This window comes from Anoplolepis gracilipes, chromosome 1, assembly GCF_047496725.1.
Source record: "Anoplolepis gracilipes chromosome 1, ASM4749672v1, whole genome shotgun sequence".
NCBI classification, from domain to species: domain Eukaryota; kingdom Metazoa; phylum Arthropoda; class Insecta; order Hymenoptera; family Formicidae; genus Anoplolepis; species Anoplolepis gracilipes.
In genome coordinates this window covers 18382382-18405360 of record NC_132970.1, presented here as the reverse complement: position 1 = coordinate 18405360, position 22979 = coordinate 18382382, and the positions used below count along the sequence as shown (strand labels likewise).

The following is a 22979-nucleotide window of genomic DNA, read 5'->3' as shown; positions in this document are numbered from 1 at the left end:
TATATATATATATATATATATACTAGAGAATTTAAAATATATTAAATAATATAAATGTATAATATTAATATATAATGTGTATATGTATTTCTATTTATGTAAAACTCTTATAATATGATAAGAGACTTCAATGATTTATATTAAGTAATCCTATAACTTGATTTAAACTTTTATTGAGAAAAACTTTTATAGAGATTCATGAAACTTGTGGCGCGGAAAGTTCCATACTTTCGTAGTAATCAATGCAGAGATTAACAATTATTGCGATAAAAAGAGCAATAAATTTCATAAAGTTGTACGACATTATTTTTACAATTTTAAGTAAATGAAATCGTTTTGTAATTTAAATATTTGTTAAATGCTTGAAATATGATTTGTTGAGGCAAGCTTCGGTCAATTTACTATTTTGCACGATTATTTTTGCAATTTTTATCAATAGAATGCCCGAGTAACTGCGAAAAAAAAACTGTAAATCGGTTTAACTGTTTTCTGGTTTTGCGGGATCTCTTAAATATATAAAACGACAATAATAAAATTTCTCCGCGGTTTACCTTCTCTATATCTATTGAGATATTTTTGGTAACTTATCTTTTCGCATTTCTTTGCGCATCGAATTGGATCAGATGCATTGCAATTTCGTAAATGTCGCACAATGAACTTCGTGGAACAATCGCGATTAAATTAAAGGGAATGATATTCGTATGCCACGATCGGCCGTTTTCGCGAGTTGACTCTATCCAATTTTACTTGCCTTAAACCAGGCGCGGTGAAATCGTTCGGGTGCAACGAGAGCGGTTTTCGCATTGCGATCTCAAATAGGATTCAAAGAGAATTGGAGATTATGCGCGACAGAAAACGCGCGTGGTAAAATGCGTTTATGCTTCCTGATAAAAAGATTATTGCTCGTCAAAGGTCTTTGTGATTTTTAAAAATTCTTCAGCAAGTTTTAAAATTATTACATTATCAAATTCAAAAAATATTATAACAATTTTTTTATTAAAAATATTTCCGGCAATAAAATATTTTTCTACGCATTTTATTGTACGTCAGGAGAGAAAGAACATCTGTAAGACTATACATATAGGTATATACTTTATTACAAACGTGTTTCAACGTCATCATATAGTTAAGAATTAACTTTTATATAAGGATTTTAATTTGATCCACATAATACACGCAAAATTGATCAAACGCGCTTTGTTGTCGATTTTTTTTGCGGGTCACGCCAAGCGAGGGAAATGGCGCGAGTCGCGAGGCGCGAGGCGCGGGTCGAATAAATTCGCGGCGCGAAGCGCGTTGCCTCGTTGCCTGGAGAGGATGCCACAGCCGCGCGTTCCACAACAGTTTGCGAAAATTACTGCTGTCATTTGCCGCCGGCTTTGTTCTTAGCCGCTGTGTGCCGGTGCACGTCCATACGCGTCCTATCTTTGTCTCTCTTTCTCTCTTCCGAGCGCGCTTGTGGGTGCACACCAGCGTTACGATGCACCCCAACGTCGTATGATGGATGACGCGAACCTGGGTGCAAGAATAATGGCAGCTTCTCGGTTGGGGCTCGAAGCACTTCTGAATACGACGGAAAACTTTATTACCGTACCGCGACACGAATTCTCCGTGGAACTAACGACGCGATGGCGCGAGTGTTAACCGTAGAATTGGCGAAGGAAGGGTGCGCGCAAAGTTCGTCTCATTTTTGTTATTAACGCCCAAACGATATAACTAGTAGCATAAAAGCGGACATTATTAATTATAATCGTTTATTACTATTATCTATTAATAATAGAAATAAGAATATTATGGCAAACATTTAATTATTGCGTTATGAAAATAAAAAAATGACATTTAACCTTTTTTGTTTAAACGAAATGTTAGCCCTTTGTTATCAGTAGTTTAATGAAAATTTAATATCGTTAATAAATTTAATATGTTTTATTTTGGGCACATCAAGTACACAAAATGTCTCTCCCTTTTTCTCTTACATGAAAAACATCTCGCTATTACCAAATACCGTGCATAATGTATAAATTATTATTTATTATATTTTTGAAATATCAAGAACAATAACAAGGTATATATAATGTACAATTTAACATAGTCGCTTTAGTCAAAGAGAAAAACGAATAAATGGATTTCATTATTTTATATTGTTAGCATATTATATATGTACACTGACAATGAAAACAAATTGGTTGTACAGACTAAAAAAAGTATAATTAAGGTGAAACTCTTTTGCCTAATGTAACTAAAAATAATTATTGAATTTAGTGGAACTAAGTAATTGTTGGCAAATTTAGTTCGTACAACCAATTTTTTTTCTCAATATATAGAGTGTATTGCATACCAGCTTAATTTGCAATCTTAATGTAGTATTATCCAGCTTTTAAATGAATATTAAATGGCGCCGTTGGTCAAAAATGAAATAATAGAATGCATTCACTCGATTTAACGCATATAATACCAATACGATAAGCAGTATAAAATTGATGAATCAATTTCACAATAAAAAATACGAGCAAAAAGCTGATTGACAGTTATGAAAAAAAGTAGACATGTTATTTGAAATTCGTTCTTTTCCTCGATATTCGAAAAATCATTATTTACATGTTATTTAAAATTAATATCGAAATATTTGATATGTTATAATAGATTTTACATTACGTACAGACAAGATTAAAATTATTTATTCTTTATTTGGTCGGATTATTTTTAACAAACGTATTTCACACATTATTTTAATATATTGTAAATATTTTACATTGCGTTATACATAAAGGACAAAAAGAAATCTATTCTTTTTTTGTGATAATTAAAAGAATTCTCTCTTTTTATAAAAAGAAATTATATTTTAGTTAGACGTTAGGCGTATCGTGAAAAATTATCACAATTATTTTGCATAATTGTTCTTCCAAACCATTTATTATTTTATATATAACTTTAGATTCTGGATGTAAGATCGGATATACTTCAGCGTTTAATTCACTTTGATCTGCTCAATAGGAATATTTAAAGTATATATAACGTCTTTAAATAACTTGACAAATTACGCTGCGCTACCCTTGTTTTCTTTGGCAACACGGTGGATCACGATATTCCGCGCCATGTCCGAACTGTGCAGCTGCGCTCGATAATGACGTAACAAAATTTCTGCATAGGTCCGGTGCGCACGACGGGGGTCACGGTGCGTTGCACCCGCACACGCACACGCACCCGTACGCCCCTGCTACCGCGATGGCATTGTGATTGTGAGCGAGTATATGCTCGAAGCAATTTCCTATCTGCCTTCCTGTGCCCCCTCCTCTGTCTCTCTCCCCGCACCATTCCCGTTCCCTGTATGCGGCCACCGATATCGTCCGTTCGTCCCGATCGGCTGTGTTTCGACTTAATTGCTTCTCCTGGGATATTATTATCGCCGCTACGAAAATATAACGTATAGATCTTTGACGTTCAAACTTGGGCTAATAAACTTTTTCTCGTTAGAGCGAAGTGGAGATTACATATCGAGAGAAAAGGAAAGAAAGGAAAAGAAACGTACACGAAATAAAGATGGCATCAATAAATTTGGAATTATTGAGATTACATAAATATATAGTATGCACATACATATATATATATATATATATATATATATGTGTGTGAAAAACATTTTTCAACCACTGTCACATATTATAACGATAAATTTGATTTATTAGATTTTTTTTATTTTTTTACACGCAATATCTGTGTGTGGGTGTCGGGTAAAAACTGCGTATCTTTGGATTCCTATTTTTCACATTTAATCGCCGTAATTTTTTCTCTCTTTCCCTTTTGTTCTCCTCTATGAGGGATAAACTACGATTCCTCTTAAGGAAGAAAATTCTCAATTATACTCGAAATTCTAAAAATGGAGTGTCAACTTCATTACGCTAAAGTTAGATTATAAGAGCGTTACTGCAGTTGTAAATTGCATTAGCGATTTGCAGACGCAACTCGGTTTAGCGGGGTAGAGGGGACAGTACCGCGAATATGGCGCGAAAGAGGGAAAGCGTGTCAACGCGCCATGGGGGGAACATTTTATCGATTTATCCATTATCCGTTGAGTGATCTAACACGACGTCCGTCCATTCGTTAGCGCGGCACAACCTTCGCGATTAATTCCGATATCTCGCCTGACAAAACCAGCTTCAATTAAAAGCTGTCGCTGGCGTTTTAGTTGCGCCACGCGGTTGTCTGAAAATTCTGTTACACGTACCCCGTTACGTATAGTTACCAACTGTCCGCGTACACGCGGTGTTGCTGGAAACTTTTCAAACTAAAGAAACGTTAGGAAAAAGACTAACTAGCTATCGTTATGTATTCAGGAAAAATATTTCTTTAAATCTCATAGGAATACACAAATAAACGTCACACACACACACACATTTACGTTGATTAAAATAAAAATATAAACGCCCTTCGCGTTTCTTTCTATTAAGGTAAGAACTGACTTTTTAGGCTTTTAGCTTTTTTTTTTGTAATTATATATCAGAGAAAATAAGTATCTTTTTCTTCACTATCTACAATATATTATAAAAAAAATTATCCTCTAAATTATTAAAATAAATAAATTCTGATTTTTTTAAATTTTGTTATTAATACGATTAACGAAGGGATAACATTATTATCTATATTAATTTTAATACGTCTCGTGTGTCTCTTGTAATCATCTGCTTCAAATATTTTCCTCCCAATCCTAGAATTGTCAAACCTTTGAAATACACGTGTAATGAGAAAATTGATTATATATCGTTTCTGTAATTTAAAGCAATACGTGTTGCAAAATCCGAGTTACAAAGTACGGCTAATAAAGCTAAATCTTTCATCTCTCACAGCTATATGAAGCGTGAAAGGTTTTTTTTATTTCTTTCTCGCGTGTCGTCCGTAGTTTCGCGCGCAAGAATTGGATTAGCGATCGCGAATCCGGGAGTCGTTATCGGTACAACACATCTGCGCGCGCATCGAAGCTAGGATCTATCAAACGCGAATTAAGAATTTACGGGAACGAGAGCCCGAGGCGTGAAATAATTTAACGCTGTATCCGATGCGTTACACGAGATGTTACGTCGCACTATCAGCGGCGTCGCGCATATCTGAAAACAGGCGTGTGTTACATCGGTAAATCGCGCGTATACAGAGCTCTCGGTACAGAGAGTTCTCTCTTTGTCTCTCTCTCTCTCTCTCCCTCTCTCACTCTCACTCTCCTGTCTCTGTCTCTTTAGTCGACGGACGATCGATAAACTAGGCGGACACAGAATCACCGAGTCCGCGCTATTCTCCGAACCGGCGTGTGCGTGAAACGAGCCACGCCGTTTGGCACAACCGTGCGAAACTTAATGTCGCTCTTACGCCGGTCAATTTGACCTGCCAACGCTATCCAATATACTCTGGTAACGATGCGAGGAAGGGTTCTCTACATTTACAACCCTATCCCTATTCACACAACTGGGCGCGTCCTAGCCCCGGGTGGGAATAAAAATAGAAACAAATCAGAATTATGGAGCTTTTTTATGAGTTTTCGAACTTTTCGGAATGAAAAATGTGTCCCTGTCTAAACAAGACAGTTTAATTTTTTTGTTGAAAGGCACATTTTTAAGCCGGGTATATTTAACTAAAAAAAGATTCGAATTCTTATCTTTCGGGGTTTGAAAGATCATAAATAATTCCTTAAGCCGTTCGTTTTTTTTTTTTCTATAAGTATAACCTTGGTAAAAAAGTCACAAACCTTTATTGACGAATAAACAGAGAGAGCTATACATCACAGTATGTAGGATATTAAACAAATATCCTATTCAGAACTAAAATCTGTAAGTTATATAATAACATTTACTTTAAATTCGAGTAAAAAGAGGAAATTTAATTAATACACAGGAAAAGAATTGATCTTATAAAAAGAAATTTTTAATTTTTATAAAAGTGTAATAAAAATAGTTTACTTGTTTTTATTGCATACAATGTGCAAACAATAAGAATATAACTTAATTGAATATTTTTAATATTCTTTACATGTTTGTTTTTTTAACAATTTTAATTATAGATTTCTGAAATATATTAAACTGGATAGAGAGAATACGAATTTGTACAAGATATGGGACGCGTTGTAACTAGATGCTCTTGGTAACAGCGAGATACATGTGTGATATATACAACACATGTGAAATTTAAAGATTGCGAATAGGTGCGAAATGAAACAGTAGGAGTTAAGACATCAAACTATCGGCACGTGCTTTAAGAAATCGGAGGTCAAATAAATTTGGAATACGTTTGTGTATCCCTACAAGCGTCTTTACACTTTTTTTATTGACCATTCTGTGACTAAACGGATTATCACGTTCCTTACATAATACAAGAAGCAAAATTCTGTAAGTACAATATATATTTGCACAAGTTATTTCGCATGTGTCAAAAATTAAAGGATATTCACATAAACGCATATTGCGCGTCCGTTAACGTCATTATGTCTATGTGTTTGTTCATACTTGACAAAGGTACGTTCATTAGAGAATTGTGCATTTACCAGAGACGGATGGTGAGTTTCCGACTTTATGAGATCTGCAGCTAATAGTTTCAGGATTCCCAACAGGAGCGCACATTGAATGTTAATAAGATATACAATTCCGAGTAATTAGTAAATATTTCTTAAACAAAATTATTTCCAAGTTTCTATTGATAATTTAGATAGCTAAAATTTTTATTAGGGAAGAAAAAAAAAAAAAGAGCAAAAAATTTTCCTTTCTATCTGCTAATCAAGTATCGCTAGCCTACCTGACGTATAAAAGGAGCCCTAAAATACGAAAAAAAATATTTTATCTTAATAACGTTTAAAAAGAAACACCTTGTAACATTTTATTGAGCCATCCTATAAATCAGTTTCTGGCACTTACCACAGTATTTCAGGTAAACGAGTGTGTTGAATCTTGCAAAATTTTGAAGAGTTTAGTAGTTTTTTTCATCCTGGAATCGAGGGTATTTCGGGCACATTTTTCTCAAAGTGATTCGTTATATATAGTTTATTTATTTATGATTTAAAATAGTATCATATACAAAATATACATATACAGTGCAATTATCCGTGTCGGGTTTATCTTGTTTGCAGATTATCCACGCGCTATCGTAAATTGCTAATGACTAATGATGAAGATGAGAAATAACGTGCTTGAATAAAATGATTCATTACCGAATCCCAGAGGTAAACGAAAATCGCGAATTATTTACACGACCGTATTAAACGATCACTCATACGTAGATTGTTGTATATGTATTATGCATATCACGAATAAATTACAGTCATATAGTAATGTTTGTGCCTCAATAAAATACGGTATGTCCCGATTGCTCGTGTTTCTCGATTATCCATGCCAATCTCCTCCTCCTACTCGAATTGTCCTGGATAATGAAGAGGGTATTGTACGTGTGTTTTTCTACATGTGTAAACAAATCATACTTTTATTACATCTATCAGGTCTGGTTAAAACGTTTCATGAAATTGAATGAAAAAGAAAATAGATATAATCAAATCGCGTTTCTGATTCATAAATATATCAGATTATTTATTTGATATTTATAGTTAATTATCTGTTTTATTTTGTTTTTTTATTGCAATAATATGCATACAGATTATTTAACATTAAATAAGCAATTTAGTCTTCGACCTAAATTTAATAATTGTATTTTCTCTATATCCTTGATAGATTACACACAACATTTTATTTTTATTATATACAATTTAGTTAAATGGAATACAGATCCATATTAACATTGAATCGCATCGAATTGGACACATTTCATAAATATTTGTACAGAAAAGCACATGCACATCAAATAAATAGTTTAATTGTTTCAAGTATGATAAAACAACAAAGGAAGTAGTCTACCGAAAGAAAAGTAAAAAAAGTAGTAAGGTACTATTTTTACATCAACAGTTGTGGGATTGGAAAAGATCGTTTACGATAAAATTGTGTATATAAATTTTGAATCTATTTCTCTGTATCAGTTCTTATCGGTTCTATATATTTAGCGTTTTACATTTCGACATTCACTGACGAACCCAGCAAAAAATAAAACCCGCGATAAGAACATCGATGCAAGTTTTCTCGTACAAACTTACTCGTTCAGTAAAATTTTGAAAAAAAAGAGCATAACACATTTTCCTTTACATTATGTATGTGTATGTATCTGCGTTTGCCTGGGTATATACGCGTACACGTAACGTATACGAGACAGGCTATCGGGTAAACCTTTGCGGGAAATCCTCGGAGGACGTAGAGCCGTTATCAGCGTACAGATAAACTCGTTCGAAGCACAAGATCGTGGAGGAAGAGTAGTGGTGGTGTAACGATCATCCGAAGGAGACAGGAGGGAAAAAAAAAAAAATCGCGAAGTGTGTGTGACCTCATGTGTATAATTTATACCGAAACGGTGTTCTCCGACAATGGTAAAAAAAAAAGAAAGAAAAGTAAGAAGAGAACTCGCTCGCGTTTACTGCTACTTTCGGTAGTAGATACATGCACGCCGCATTTTCCGGCTTCATTCACTTTTCTCATTAAGCAAATCTCGAGAGGCGGAAACGAGCTCGCGGATAGAACTTTTCGACCGATAAGCCGGCGATGAACACGCGGAAGCTTGCGGCTCCGTTTTCCTTTTGCCCAGAGTCGCTTAATCTTTCTTCCCAAGTCCATGCTCTCTTACGCTGCTCTTCTCCCCTCCCGCGTCTTGTATTAACGCTTTTAAACGCCCAAGTAAATCGTTGTACTCGAGAATCTCGATATTACGTAGGCTCGCCGCGTTTACGTATGCCGTGACTTATAAATAAGAATGAACATATTAGTATGCGTATGGTATAGCGTCGCAGGGGATCAGCAATACACTCCTTCCATATCCTATCCATTGCTTCTTATCGATTCGCTGTTCTCGGTGTCGTCGAATTCAGTATTCCGAGTCAATTTCTTTCTGCGCGCAGAAAACAGACGAGATTCTAATTAAATGCAAAAAAATATAAAATACCTTCTTTCGAATAGTTATTAAAATTGAAAATAATTTATTTGTACTTATTATTGATACATTTAATATTAGTATACAAGAGAAGAGAGAGAGAGAGAGAGAGAGAGAGAGAGAGAGAGAGAGAGAGAGAGAGAGAATACACTTTTTGTAAACTTTAATAAATTTTCAAAAGATAACTTCATATCTGTGCAAAAAATGTCATATTATTCAGGATAAGAATTTTGTATTTTATGAATATTAACCCTTATTTCATACTGATGGATCATTTTTGTCTGTGATTTTTCCAACAACGTCAATTTCTCGAAAACAAAATAATTATAAAATAATATACTTGAGTAAATTATTTTTCAAATTTATTATTTTAGTCTTTATTTAGAATGTTCAAAGAAGGTATATATACATTTTTTCAGATTTTTTTCAAACACTTTTACATATTAATAAACTTATCGAAAATACGCTGATCCACCTGTAGAGTTGGAAGGTGCCAAAAAAAAAAAAAAAAAAAAAAAAAAAAACAATACGGCGTTAATATTTGCGAATAACAAAAATAAAACAAAATCTGTTTTATTTTTAAATTATGATCCTTGCGCAATAATGACGTTTTAAGGCTATTATTAATTTTTTCTTTCTTCTAATTTCGACGCTATGACTTTTCGATGCTTGACGCGCGAAATTTCGCCGTGAGCTTTGTGGTGAGCAAAACGGAACGACGCCTGGTATCGATTTCAGTTTTACGGAATACAGTGTATGGCGGATGTCGGGCTTCAATCGCGCTCGAGCCGATTTCAATCGAGTCGATTCGAATCACTGATTAAAACCGATCATAGGCTCGCCGACCGACCGACCGGAGAGAAGCGTACATATATAGAGGTATAGCAAGTGAATTCGGACGTATCTCGGCGAGCCAACTACCTCGTCAATGAGATAAAGCTCAGGATGGATTAAAAGAAAGAACCGAACGTCGCGCGAATGTGTGCGGGACGATCGGGCGAGGAGAGAGAGAGAGTGAGGGAACGGGGGCGGGGGGGCGGGGGAGGGAGGAAGGAAAGATAATAGGGGGAAGGAGGATGATGCTGGAATCCAACTCGCGAATGTGTTTATCTCGATCCGCCGAGGTCGCGTTACATGTTCGCCGCTGAGAAGCATTTCATCAACGTCATTCGTCCGCAACCCTTCTCTTGCCCATCCTCCCTGTCGTCCTGCCCCATTCCCTTCGCCTTTGTTCCATTCCTTCTCTCGCTCGCTCGTTATCGTTCGCTTTCACTCTTCTGCTTTTCGTCCCGTGTCTTTGTCTGTTGCGTCTTTACTCACTCTTTCTCTCTCTCTCTCTCTCTCTCTCTCTCTCTCTCTCTCTCTCTCTTTCTTTTTCTCGCTTTCTCTCTTTGTATCCTCTTTCTTTGTGAGAACCGTCGCTATGCGATTTTGTTTTCTCTCTTACTGATCTCTTTTTATTTCCACGGCTACGTGCAAAGCGCGAATATTTCCTCGCCTTTGCTCGGCAGACGTTGGTATCGGACGTGTTTCGTTTAAACGAAGAGCGGAAGATAGGTACGTAGAGACGACTTTGTTGTCTGACGACGATTCCGTCGTCATTTCGAAAACGAACGTCACATATCCTGCGGTGTAGCATATACCATTCCTCTGGTTTTCGACTATTATAAATGATGCAATAGATCCATAGATTTTTATAACGGGCCATCATTCGCGACAAGTAAAGGAAACACAGAAAAATGATCTTTTAAATTACCTTAAATTACCTTTTAAATTTCCTTTAAATATTTTTATATTAACCAATTATTCTTTCTTGTATATTTTTTATTTCGATTTTCCTTATTTTTTTTTTTTTTTTATTTTTTTATTGGCCTTGGTAATACAATTATAATTTTTATTTGAAATTTGATGTTATAAAAATATATAATATTAAAAAATTAAAAGAGATGTAATAAACGATGATATCTTTCTTGATATTTTCTCTGGTTATAAAAGTTGTAATTTAAAAAGAAAACCATCTAGTGATTTTCAAATATTCTACACACGCTCGAAATATACATGTTTCGCATTTAAGGTCATGTGCGATACGATCGTGCAAATTACCGCACTTTTTTCAGAAGTCGATAAAAGAAATTTACTTTTGCCGCTGAATGCGCAAGTTCTTTTTTTCGCGATCTCTGTCCAAGATAAGCCGAATTCACACAAGTTCCGCTTGTCTAACAGGAAGATCGCATTCAATGCGAGCAGATGAGAGTCGGACAACTGCATTTAGCGCTAAATGGGCAGAGAGAATTTCAATTGATGAAGCTCTCGCATATGACGTTTTTTCGCACGGGCAAGATTGAAAAAAATTGTTAAAAAGTTAATGACGCTCGTGTCAATTTTCTTATTCATGCACATTGGTCTTTATTAACTGAATAAAGGAAGCGAATCGAAATTACGTGCTCGCATTTTAAAATTTTAGTAAAAAGACATTTTTTTGGTAAGAATGTGAAAATATGGTTATCTTATGCGCGCAGTTATGAATATAACATTAATTTATACTACGTGCAATACATAAATTATATATAAGATAGTGTAATGTATATATAATTTTCTGTTCCTTTCTTAATTATCTTTATTCTGATATTTATAAAGCAAATTGCGCACACACAGTTTTATGAAGGTATTCGTTTATAGGAACTATTTTTTCTTATTTTTATCGTCCTTTCGAAACATTCTCTCCCGAATTGGTTCATATAACTCGAGATTATAGTTAGCTATATTAAAACAATTTTGTTCTCGGTACGATGTCGAGAATCTGTCCACACGCAACCGTATCGAGTAATTTAATCGTGATAATTCGCCGTGTAGTACAATTATTGCGGAATTAACCGTGTCTCAAGGGCGCGCGGCTTTACCGAATTACGTTATGCGGCAACGCAATTATTACAACATTAATTTCGTTTTATGCTTCCTGCTTGCAGAGAGCCAAAGGCGCGGAATAATTCGATACAACGACTCGCCTTGCCTGCTACGAAGGAAAACAATCCCCCGTTATTAGACGACTGGCGAATAGCACGCAATAAGCGAAATCGTCGGACCGAAAGAAACGTAAGTACCAAGTACACAACAAGTCATATTCTTTTTCTTCCGCAGGTACTCGCAGATTCTACGCCGATCTTTTGACGATCGTTTTCGAAACGAGTTTTCGTTCACGCCACTCCACTCGTATGGAGAAAATTTCTCACGGAGAATTCTATTACCCCCTTCTCCTCTCGTTATCCTATCGTTCCCTTTATCTGCGAATTCGATGTTGCTTTTCTGCATTGACAGTGAATGTAGAATACAACGCGTTTGTATAAAAAGAAAGATAGAAATAGGATTATCCAAGACAGGCTGCTTACTCAAACGACGCGAGAATCCAAACAACTCTTCCGAATCGTTGTTTGTCTGATTTCTTGATTTGTCTTGGTTCTCGGCGTTTTATGGATTCGGTGGTTGTACTTATATCGCTGTCCGCGCGCGCGAAAAGCTCATAATTATGATTTATATTCTTTCTCTGCTATCTACTCGAAACGTTCTACTACAGTTTATGTATAATAGCACGAGTTGTAATATGCAGTTGCGGTGAGATAGTACTCGAGACATTATACTTCTGTGTCTATCATCTATCACGGTGCTCTGCACACGAACCAATTAATCTTAATTATACATTTGCGTGAACGAATGTTGGAGAAAGTACACAATTATTTGTAATTTCTTCTTTGTAAATATAATGTAAATTTTTTATAATAACGTAATAGAGCGGTATTAGGTATTTAAGGCTATGTAAAAGTATACATTTGAGAATTACAACGACCAGGAGGACGACTCTTGTGTGTGTGTGTGTGTTTCGACATTGAAATACGCCAACCAAAGTTAAATTTTTGAAGCCACTTGCTCGAACGCGATTTGCTTCTCTATCGGCGCAATTTTTGCAATACACTTTTGAATACTCGCCATCGCTTACGCCCGAACTGGCCCGTGCTTTTCATCGAAAACAGAATAGTAGTCGACATGAAAGGGCAAAAGAGACGAAGAGCGAAAAAGAGAAAGAATAAATGGAGAGGCAGCATGTATGTTATCGAACAAATACGTCGATGCGTCGAGGCAAAATTCCGACTAGTACCGCGCGTAAATTTTTATGCGCCAGACGGAAATTTGGCATGGTCGATCTCTTGCGTGGCTTTCCGGAAAAATATAAATTCATATGACAGCGCACTTTGCGAAATAAACTTCGGTTTTAAGAAAATCGAGAAAAGAGTACACGTATAAAGCGAGATAAGTTATCTTGTCTAAAATCAAAGAAGTCAAGAAGATGAGAGAGAGAGAGTAGATAGTAGAAGTTTTTTTTTTTTTTTTTTTTTTTTTTTCCTCTAACAAATTGCACCGGAAGTTTTAAAATACTAGGTATTACAACGGGCTAATGGCATGTGTTTTTAATCACGCAGGAATACTGTGTGTAGAGTGCGGTCGGCAATCGAAATTTGCAGATGTCCAACATTTGGTTCGAATCTTCTCATCTCTGCATCGAATTAAATTCGGCTCAAATCTGAGATATAATTTATCTTCCGGATATTTTTCGGGATTATTTTCGGGATTATCATAAACTTTTCTGGCGCGCGCAATTATCATCCGTATTTCGCAAGCAAACAGTTGCGCAAGTTTCGTCACGTTTCCTCTTATTTCTTACTAAGTTTGATATAAATCCAAAACTCTTTAAGCGCACGTTGGAACGAACCTTTTCGGTATATCGAGTTATTATCTTCCTCTCTTCCGCTCTTCCCTCCGTATAGAGTCGATTAGAGACAAAAAATAGTCAGCAACGGTTTCGATCGTGTTCATAAATGGGCAAAAATTTCAAACCGCATTTTCAGGCCCGACGAGCTCGTCGTATACTTTAGTAATTGTCTTCGAAGCTCGCGCGCGCGCACTTTAATACGCCGTCGAAAAAATTAGGTAATTAAGATGACCGCCGCACACACTCCGTTCTACCTCTGTTGCGCCCTCAGTCTTTTGCCTCTTTCGTCGAGACGAGGTTTTTGCCACGCTGGAGATGCCGCCACCACTATGATATTGCATGCCGGCGGAATTTTGATGCTGTACGCGTGTACCCTATACGGGTACGGATGTCCGCTCTAGTGCCTAATTTCACGATTCTCAACCCTCAGCAGGGACCACACGAGGTCCCTTAGACTCTATTGCGCAAGAAAAACGTTGTCGCGTAATGAATAGTAAAATATAAAAAATGAAGTTATCTTCCTTTTAAATACGAATCCCATTGTACTGAAAAAAGACACCTACTGAGAGTGAAAACCATTAGGAGGAGGTAGCGGAGAAAGTGAATAGTTCTTCTCAACACCAGACGGTTTTGAATAACAACCTTTCTCCGGGAGCCAGATTCAAACTGCGAGAGCTATCATTTTTTTTTTTTTTTTTAGACGAAAACCGTACTGTCTGCAGAATACTTGTATTAGTCACGCGCGCAGAGTACCTTTTGTGATCAAACGGTGACAGTTTATCGTTCATAAATAGAATTCATAGAGGAAAATTACGTATCATTATTACGTATCATTTACGAGTCTTTTTCTTTCTTTCTTATATTTAAAGTTAATTCTTTCCTCCCATTTTGATTGCCATATCACTAATTATTACCTTAATATAATTACTTTATATCTAATACTTTTTTTTTTTAAGTTTCTGTGTAAAATGACAAATTATTATCTTAAAATTGTTAATTATTAAACATTGAATTTAATGTGCGCTCTCGTGCAATTTACAATTTCGTAATAAAAATGTACATAAAATTAAACTAAATTATTCAACGAAATTTTACTTTAATAAAATTTTTAAACTCAAGCAGGGTTTGCTGTAAACATATTTAATGTTTAATTTGAAAGAATTTTGGAAAATCACACTATATAAAAATTTTATTTAACAAAAAAGCAATTCTCAATTGAGCAAAGAATCCAAAACTCTTCAGTATAGTAAATAATTGTAATTTTTAAAATATTTTATACAAACATTCTTTTTTCTTCTCAATTTATTTTTTTTTTCCTTTATCTTTCCGTCATTAGAAGCCTGAAAAAGTGTATTCTCACTATCATAATGAGATAAAAAACGATAGTTTCTCCGTCATCAAAGCTGTGGTTATATATAATGGGAGATTATTTGAGATAATACAGACATCTATGGAACAACGAAAAGTCATCATCCAAGAGAATAAGTTGCTTTATTACATGAGTGAAGATAATTTTCAGTCTTTCTCCCAAAAAATGTCAGATGGAGAGAAATGCAAGAAAGTGTGAAAGTAAAGTATATACATATCAGGATATATTCGAAAATTATATTCCGTTACATTTTTGCGAGAAGGAACGGTGATATTCGGTCGGGAATCTGAAATCTTGAACGCTTTGTGGGGAATGTCGCGGATGAGGGCGAATGCTGGGATCTCGGTATCGAACGCGAAAATGTTCGAGGGAACGGGAGTGACGTATCGCCGGCGGCGAAGGAGATCGAGATGGGACGCGTCTCCGGCGATAACTGGCGTGATTCCAATGGACAAAAGCGAACAGGGGTAGCGAGAAGGGCGAAATAGAGGCGAACACGACACCCGAAAACGGGTCCAGTCATTCTCTCGAAATAGACACCTGGATGGAATGCCGGTTCTTGGTAGAGAGCTATTCCCTTTATCCGGCTTGGCGTTTGTGTCATCCATCTCTCTTCCTCTTTCCCTTTCCGTGTCTGGTCTCGCTTCTTGCCTCTATGCACACCATTATCCTCGGCTATCATTAACCCTGATGGTCGAATTTTGGATAACGTTTACTGATCGGTAGGCTGTACTAAAGAAATAATGCTGTACGTATATGCTAATGCAGCGAAAGGTCACTTGAACCTTTTCGATTTTAGAATGGGAAGTAACAAGACACATGCTTATGCCAATAGATTATAAAGCAGTTAAAAACGCGGTAAATTAATTATTCGTCTTATGCGTTCTTCTTTCGAGACTTTATAAAAATTATTTTAACTAGTTCAAGATTAAAATTCGTTATCCTGTGATTATATTTTACACGCGAATATTTATATAATAATATAAAATTATAATCGATACTATTTCTTACGTTTTACGATTGATTTTTACGATTTAGGAAAATCGCTAAAATATTTTATCATTCTCATTTTACGCGAGAAAGTTAATGTAGCCATGGCTTTATAGAGTATCTGAGAAATTTAAAAAAGTTTTGCGCCATCAATCTTTCGTTCCATTTCACATCACTCGGTTCCCGAGAACAAGTAAATATCACCGACTGCATCTTTCCTCCAGCATAGCAGCGTAGCTAAAAGAACTGTGTTCGTGCAATCTCGACGAAAGGCATACCAAGATAGAATAAAACGGATGGACGACGGCAAAGCGAGTGCCGAAGAGTTGAAGACGAAGGCCACCGAGAAAGGTACCGATGGCATTTAGTAGCTTCGCTCGGAACGTTTTAGATAATGACCAGGTGGATTACCGAGTCTAGACGTGAAAGAAGGGGGCCTTCTTCTCTCGTTCGATTCCACTGCTGCCGCCGACGCCCAGAAGATTCGGCGTGGAAAAGAGACGGCAAAAGATTGGAGAACGGAAAGTAGTGGGAGCATGACAGAGATAGAGAGAGAGAGAGAGAGAGAGAGAGAGAGAGATGAAGACGGTAAAAGATGGACCGGAGCATAGGAAGAAACGAAGATAAAGGTGGCCAGTCGCGTTCTGGCGATAGCGAGCTTTCATTCCGAGGCATTATTCACGTCGTTTGCTAGGTAAACGGACGAGTCGGAAAACTCGCCGGAGCGAGAAACATTGCGTTTTCGAGTGTGTCGCCCAAAAAGAGGAAAACGCGATGTGTGTGTATATGTGTGTGTGTATGTGTGTGTTTTTTTTCTCTCCCTCCCTTCCGGATTCGTGGCGACCGCGGCATAGGTGCTTCACTCGCGATGGTTCGCACAAGCCTCGATTTTTGTCTCTTTCCCCTCTCCACATTTTTATCCGCGTTTCTCTATTTGAGCACCTTTTTTAGTACCAGTATGGTGGTCGCACAACGAGAACGTGTATATGTATCGTTTGCGATAGCACTGGATCTCGTGCAGAGAAAGAGAGAGAGAGAGAGAGAGAGAGAGAGAAGTGATACCAATGTAGAGAAAAATCAATCGATGAATACAAGGGATGATTCACTAAAATTGGCACATCTAAATATCAAGGTTTTTGGAAAAAAAGCAGCTATGCAAACTTTTTCAATCTCTTTAATTTTCAAGGTTTTTTCTACTAGTATAAAGCAGTTTCAGCTCTGCTAGTGAAATCGTGAACAGAGAGATTTAATTTTAGCTATAACCGATGTAATGAACTGTTATAACGAAGAAAAAAAATGTAAAAAAAATCTAAAACTGTTTTAACAAAGCGTTATAATGAAGAAATATACATATTTAAGAAAGTTTGAAGCCATAACTATACCAATCAAACTTGATTATAATGAGAGATTATATTTATTGTTTCTTAGCTATATATTTTCATACGTACACGTACTTTTATATTAGAAAAATTTTTGTATTATAGAATAAAATATTTTTAATTATAAAATATAAGAGAAACGAGACTTTGAATGACCTATTAATTATTATTGTGTAAATATGGTTGCGTTTAAAAAAAAGGTAGTCAACAATAGTAATTGCATGAAGATAAATATTTTACATATTTTTCTACAATTTTATGCCAGTAGAAACACACAGTCATAACAGTTTGTAACACACAATCATATATTCAAATACAAGAGAGATAGGTTAATATTTCGATTCTAGTCACTCTGTGTAACAAAGAGTTTCGCGCAAAAAAGAAATGAAAAAAAAAAAAAAAAAAAAAAAAAGAAATTGCTCAGCAATAGGACACAGTGAAAACTAGCTGCTACTTTTTTTATTTGTTTTTTCGTTCTCTATTTTTTTTAAATATAAAAGAAAATATGGACTTGCAAACGATTATGGAAGATCATGGGATCGTTTTAGAATAAATTAAATATGATGCAATATTATACTCGAGCACGAGCAAAAATTAGATTTGAATACTAAATTGTTGCAGTGTTTATTCCAATATAAATGCAATTGCGTATAATAATGGTAATATGAATAAAGATGGACGATATAAATGAAAATGTATGAGATAATTTTGAAATAAAGATTTAATTGAGATATAAAAAATTGAGGAAAATATTTTCTGATATGCAATTAGGAAATAGAAATACTTTTAATTTACCATTTCGCACATAATACATAAATTATATTGTAATTCCTCTCTTGATACTGAAGTAATCATTTTTTCTTATCTAGTTTTTGATAAAGCATCTATTATAGGGAAATTTCGAGAAAAATAAGTTCTGAAATTTTATGCATTAACAGAAGAGGAATATAACATATATGAATATATGTATAAAATATGATATAGTAAGAGTAAAATATAAATATTATTATTCGAGCAATAAATTTCCAATAATGAAATATGAAATCAATTGTTTGTAATAATTTTTTAATGGGCTCCATACAATTACCATTAATCTCTTATGCAAGGGTTTTATGTTTTAACCTATTTATCTTTTCAATTAACTCGCTCAAACCTATGATTTTAATTGCAAATATAATATAAAAACTTTGAGATTTTTTTTAATTTAAGGATTATCTATAATACTTTCGATCTGAAATACAAAAATACTTCTTTTTATACGTGCTAAACACCAGATGTAATCGATGCACATGCAGAATATGAATTCGTATGCGGTTTTGTTCACGCTATCCAATAAGATCAGCGAGCTTTTCGACAGAGCGAAGTGAGAGGGCCAATAGTATTATACGCGTTAGGTAATCTCATGCTTTTAGGAAACGATCAGGGGGAGGATCACCGATTGCATTTGTATCGGGAATGAAATACACGTGCGCGCCGGCAATCACTTTGAAACATCGGTTTACGCGGACGTGATAAAGCCGCTCACAAGAGTAGTCAACAAGCTCATTCGATGCTCGCTCGACCTTTTTTAAATACAGTACTACTTGGAGTAATTAAACGTTTGCGAGCCGTGCTTCCGAAAAGAGGAATGGAGAGTACAGACGAGAAATAGGAGTTAATCCCAATGTGACTGTTTCCAAAGGGCCACCGAGTGTCGCGTGAAAATACTCTTGGCTTTTTACCCGCGGATGTTGCTGTTGTGAAACACGCATTGTTTGGGATTAAAGCTACGAACGTGTAATGAACATTTATAAGTTTAAACTGCGCACTTTTTCACTTAATATAATAAAAATATGAGAGAAACTAAATGAAAAAATTTATCTAAAAAATACGCCATTTCACGTAATTGCCGTGTAAGGAAATAATAATCTGAGCATAGAACGCTCCATAACGCGAATATTCGCATTAATATGTGTACATAATATTACTTAATTACTGGAAGAAATTGCAAGACATTTTTTTTCAATTATCTTGCGCGACAAAATATAGGGGATTTAATTTTGAAATAATTTTTAGTTCTAAAAATTATTAGGTTTATACAAGTATATAGACACTTTCTAATTACTTTTTTTTTCTATATTTTATTTCTTATATTAATTGTTATCTCGTTATATTGCGATTCATAATTTGATTTGTAAAACTATGAATACTAAGCAAAAGATCGATAGGTATATCAAAGATAACTTTCGTCATTTTATCGAGGCAATTACTTAATGGAAGAGAAGAAAAGTGAAACTATAACGCGCAATGCGCCAAAGGCGCATTTTCAAACGCAATTATGTATTTTATGTCTCGCGAAATATTTTCGATACAACGCACTGGTTAGTATTGCATATTGGATCGTCCAATCGTAAATAAAGATTGCAATTCGAGATGACAGATGACACTTCTTATATGTTCAATACTCACTCACCGCCGATATTATTGGATCGGAACCGGAAATAAACAGAAATATCAATGTTTTTTTTATACGTATAAACTTTCTAACTAATGTTTAAAGTTTTATCATTATTATAAGTATTATAGAAACAAAATTTACTTTTTTCTCAAAGTATGACGTTACTTTTCTTTTGAATGTGTATTATATTTTTAAAAATTGCTTCAACATTACATATATATATATATATAATTAAATAGTAAATTTTTTCAATATAATTTTATATAAAATTATTTTGCACATATATTTACAAATATTTTATCGCATATCCTTTCTCGATTTTTCTCAAAGTTATAAAAATGTACAAATAGGTAACATTTTTTTCCTATAAAATGTAATTCGTATTAAATTATTTCTTCCCGTTCAACAGCCGTAGACGGAGGAGAGAAAATAAAAGAATCCTATCCCGCCACGCTGACCGCGCGCTAAATCTACCGCGTCAACGTGTGTGTGTCGCACCTCGTAAAACTTTAAACGCACCCGGCATTAAACCCGAAATGTCTGTACGTTATTATACGAAATTAGCTCCGCGTGGCGATATTAGGCGAGAATACAGTTATAACTTTTGAGCGAGCAACGACGCTGAGCGCCGTTGCGGTGGGCAATAATTTGCATACAGAAATTGCAACGCCGCGCGTGTTCCAAGTCGCGTGTCGTCTCATCTCGCGCTGTAATATCGTAACCAACCAATCGCGATCGTGTCAAATTATTGTCTCGTGAAACTTTATTCCTTCGGGTATTATAATTTTTTTCTTTTTAAACACAAGGTAGAGATTTACATATACATACCTCGCTTTCTATACTGTATATTTCTCATTACAACTCGTTTTTAAGTAGATATACATATTCAGTTAAAATAAAACGCCGCAGAAAAATCCGCGAAACCCATTGTGCGAACAGTAGTGTGCGATGTTTTTTTTTTTTTTTTTTTTTTTTTTCTTATTCTTTTCACAAATTTCGCTACATTTAACGTAGATTGTTTTCCTCGTTAAAAAGAAAATTTGATAAACAAAAATGATTTTCGAATCGGTCGCTTGCTTTTAATTCCAGCGAAATTCCCGTTTCCGTCGAAACGTTTTCTGCCTGGAATACCATTCTGCTGTAATGTTTCTTCGGAAATAAAAGAGGACATCGAAGTAATATTCTACCGTTGACGAGTTACGAAATAACATTCCGACAAAGATGCTCATGCCGGTTGAATGCGGGGCTAGGTATCGTCGACTGTTTATGGCAATGCGAAACGATTGTGGCGAAAGTCACGTTGCCATTTGAGTCTTTAGAAAGTGTGGACAGGATCGTTAGTGCGAAACGAAGACCATTTACAGTCGTAAGAGATATATCGCGATTACGCCCGGGAGTATAGTACGAATGCCCGTTATTTTTTTGCCTTTTCTCACGCTACAATTAAGTGAGCGAGAAAGAGAGAGGGAGAGAGGAGGACACTTGCGTCATCGGTCCCTTTGTGTTTCCTTGGATGCTTGCAATTGAATCGGCTCGCCTTTAATAATCGATTCTAACGATAGCAGAAATCGAGACTATGCTCGCGATGAAGAAATGAAGTACTCGTTCACCATTTCAATCTTCTCTCATTCGTACTGCGAGAGAAAAAGCCTTTGACGTCTTCATCTAAGCAGCAGCTTTAACTCATCAAGAAATTAAAAGAGTACCTATTTAATCTTGATGCAAATCGATGCACTGTACGACACATACTTACTTGGTGTACGGTAACAACAAGAAGTTTGATATTAGAGATGTAAGGCATGGCCAGCTTTCTTGTTGACGCAAAAGTGATATATGTATATAACTATGTATGTATGACATTACTTTTATTACACCGTCGCACAGCAAGTTTGATTACATTACATGTGCATGCAAAAATCTAATATCAAACTTGTTATTACATGATGAAATGAATATATGTTAACGCGTATATCTTTATATTAATCATTATATAATAAGAGCGAGAAAACAGAAAATAGTAAAACAAAAAGATAAATTCAAGTTTTCAAGATGTAAGATGTAACAGTAAAGCCGTACCGAATTTATCGATCTCGAGATTCTCATATTTTTATAAGCATTAACAGGAAGGAAAACCTGTTTTATATATAGAAAAAATAAACTTTTTATAGGAAGCGAGTAGATATGTAAGGATATTATTTTAAAATTCTCTTTTTTTTTGGTTAAATACGCGAAAAAACATATGTTCTTTTAACTTTTACACTTTACGAAACGTTTTACAAAAGCGGGATTTTGTACGGCAATATATTCTCTTATAACTTTTATTTCGAAAATTAAACTTTATCTAAAAAAAAATAAATTATTTAACATTTCTTTTTCATTCATATAAAAGAGGAACTCTTTCCTTACGCTTTTCCGGTAACATTTTTAACCGGTTGTATATTTCTTATTGTTAGTACTTTTATGCTTTATTATAGACACAGTGCATTGTACTGTGTACACGGCGTTGTACTCTCTGCATCTAGCCGTGTTCCTCACCGCAAGAAAACTTGTCGTGGATGGCATTGTCAGCGTCGTCGACACGCTCGTCTCTGTTTCTCCCCGGAGGATCATTGTTGACCGCCGAGCGCGACAGGTCCTCGAAGATAAGGACGTTCTCTTTTCTTATGTTCCTTTATTCCGCCATGTACGACTTTGCTATGATATTTTATCGGTTACTCGACAGTGCATAATTAAATTTGATATAATGTTGTTACATCGCTACAATATTGACAAAATGTTAATATAGTTATTTCTCAGAGAAAAAAAAATATCTTATTGTTACACGTTCGAAAATATATATCTATACATGTAGTTCTGTATATTAATTTTGTAATTACTATGTAGTTATTGCATAATGTTGACTTTTTTTTTTTTTGACAGTTTTAAATATTTACCTTCGGTATGATTGATAAAAATTTAAACAGTTCTTCTGAAATTTATTAAATATTGATTTATATTTTTAATAAATATCGATATCAAATTTTTAACGTTAAGCTTTATTTT

General features: G+C 35.1%; 1 protein-coding gene across 1 annotated transcript in view; it reads left to right on the top strand.

Moving 5' to 3' along the window:
* Positions 1-22979, top strand: part of LOC140673478 (uncharacterized) — a 124007-nt gene that overhangs the window by 70537 nt on the left and 30491 nt on the right. The window contains exon 3 of the mRNA XM_072906466.1: positions 11967-12093. The gene's annotated coding sequence lies outside the window, so the exon portion shown is untranslated. The remainder of the gene's footprint in view (positions 1-11966; positions 12094-22979) is intronic.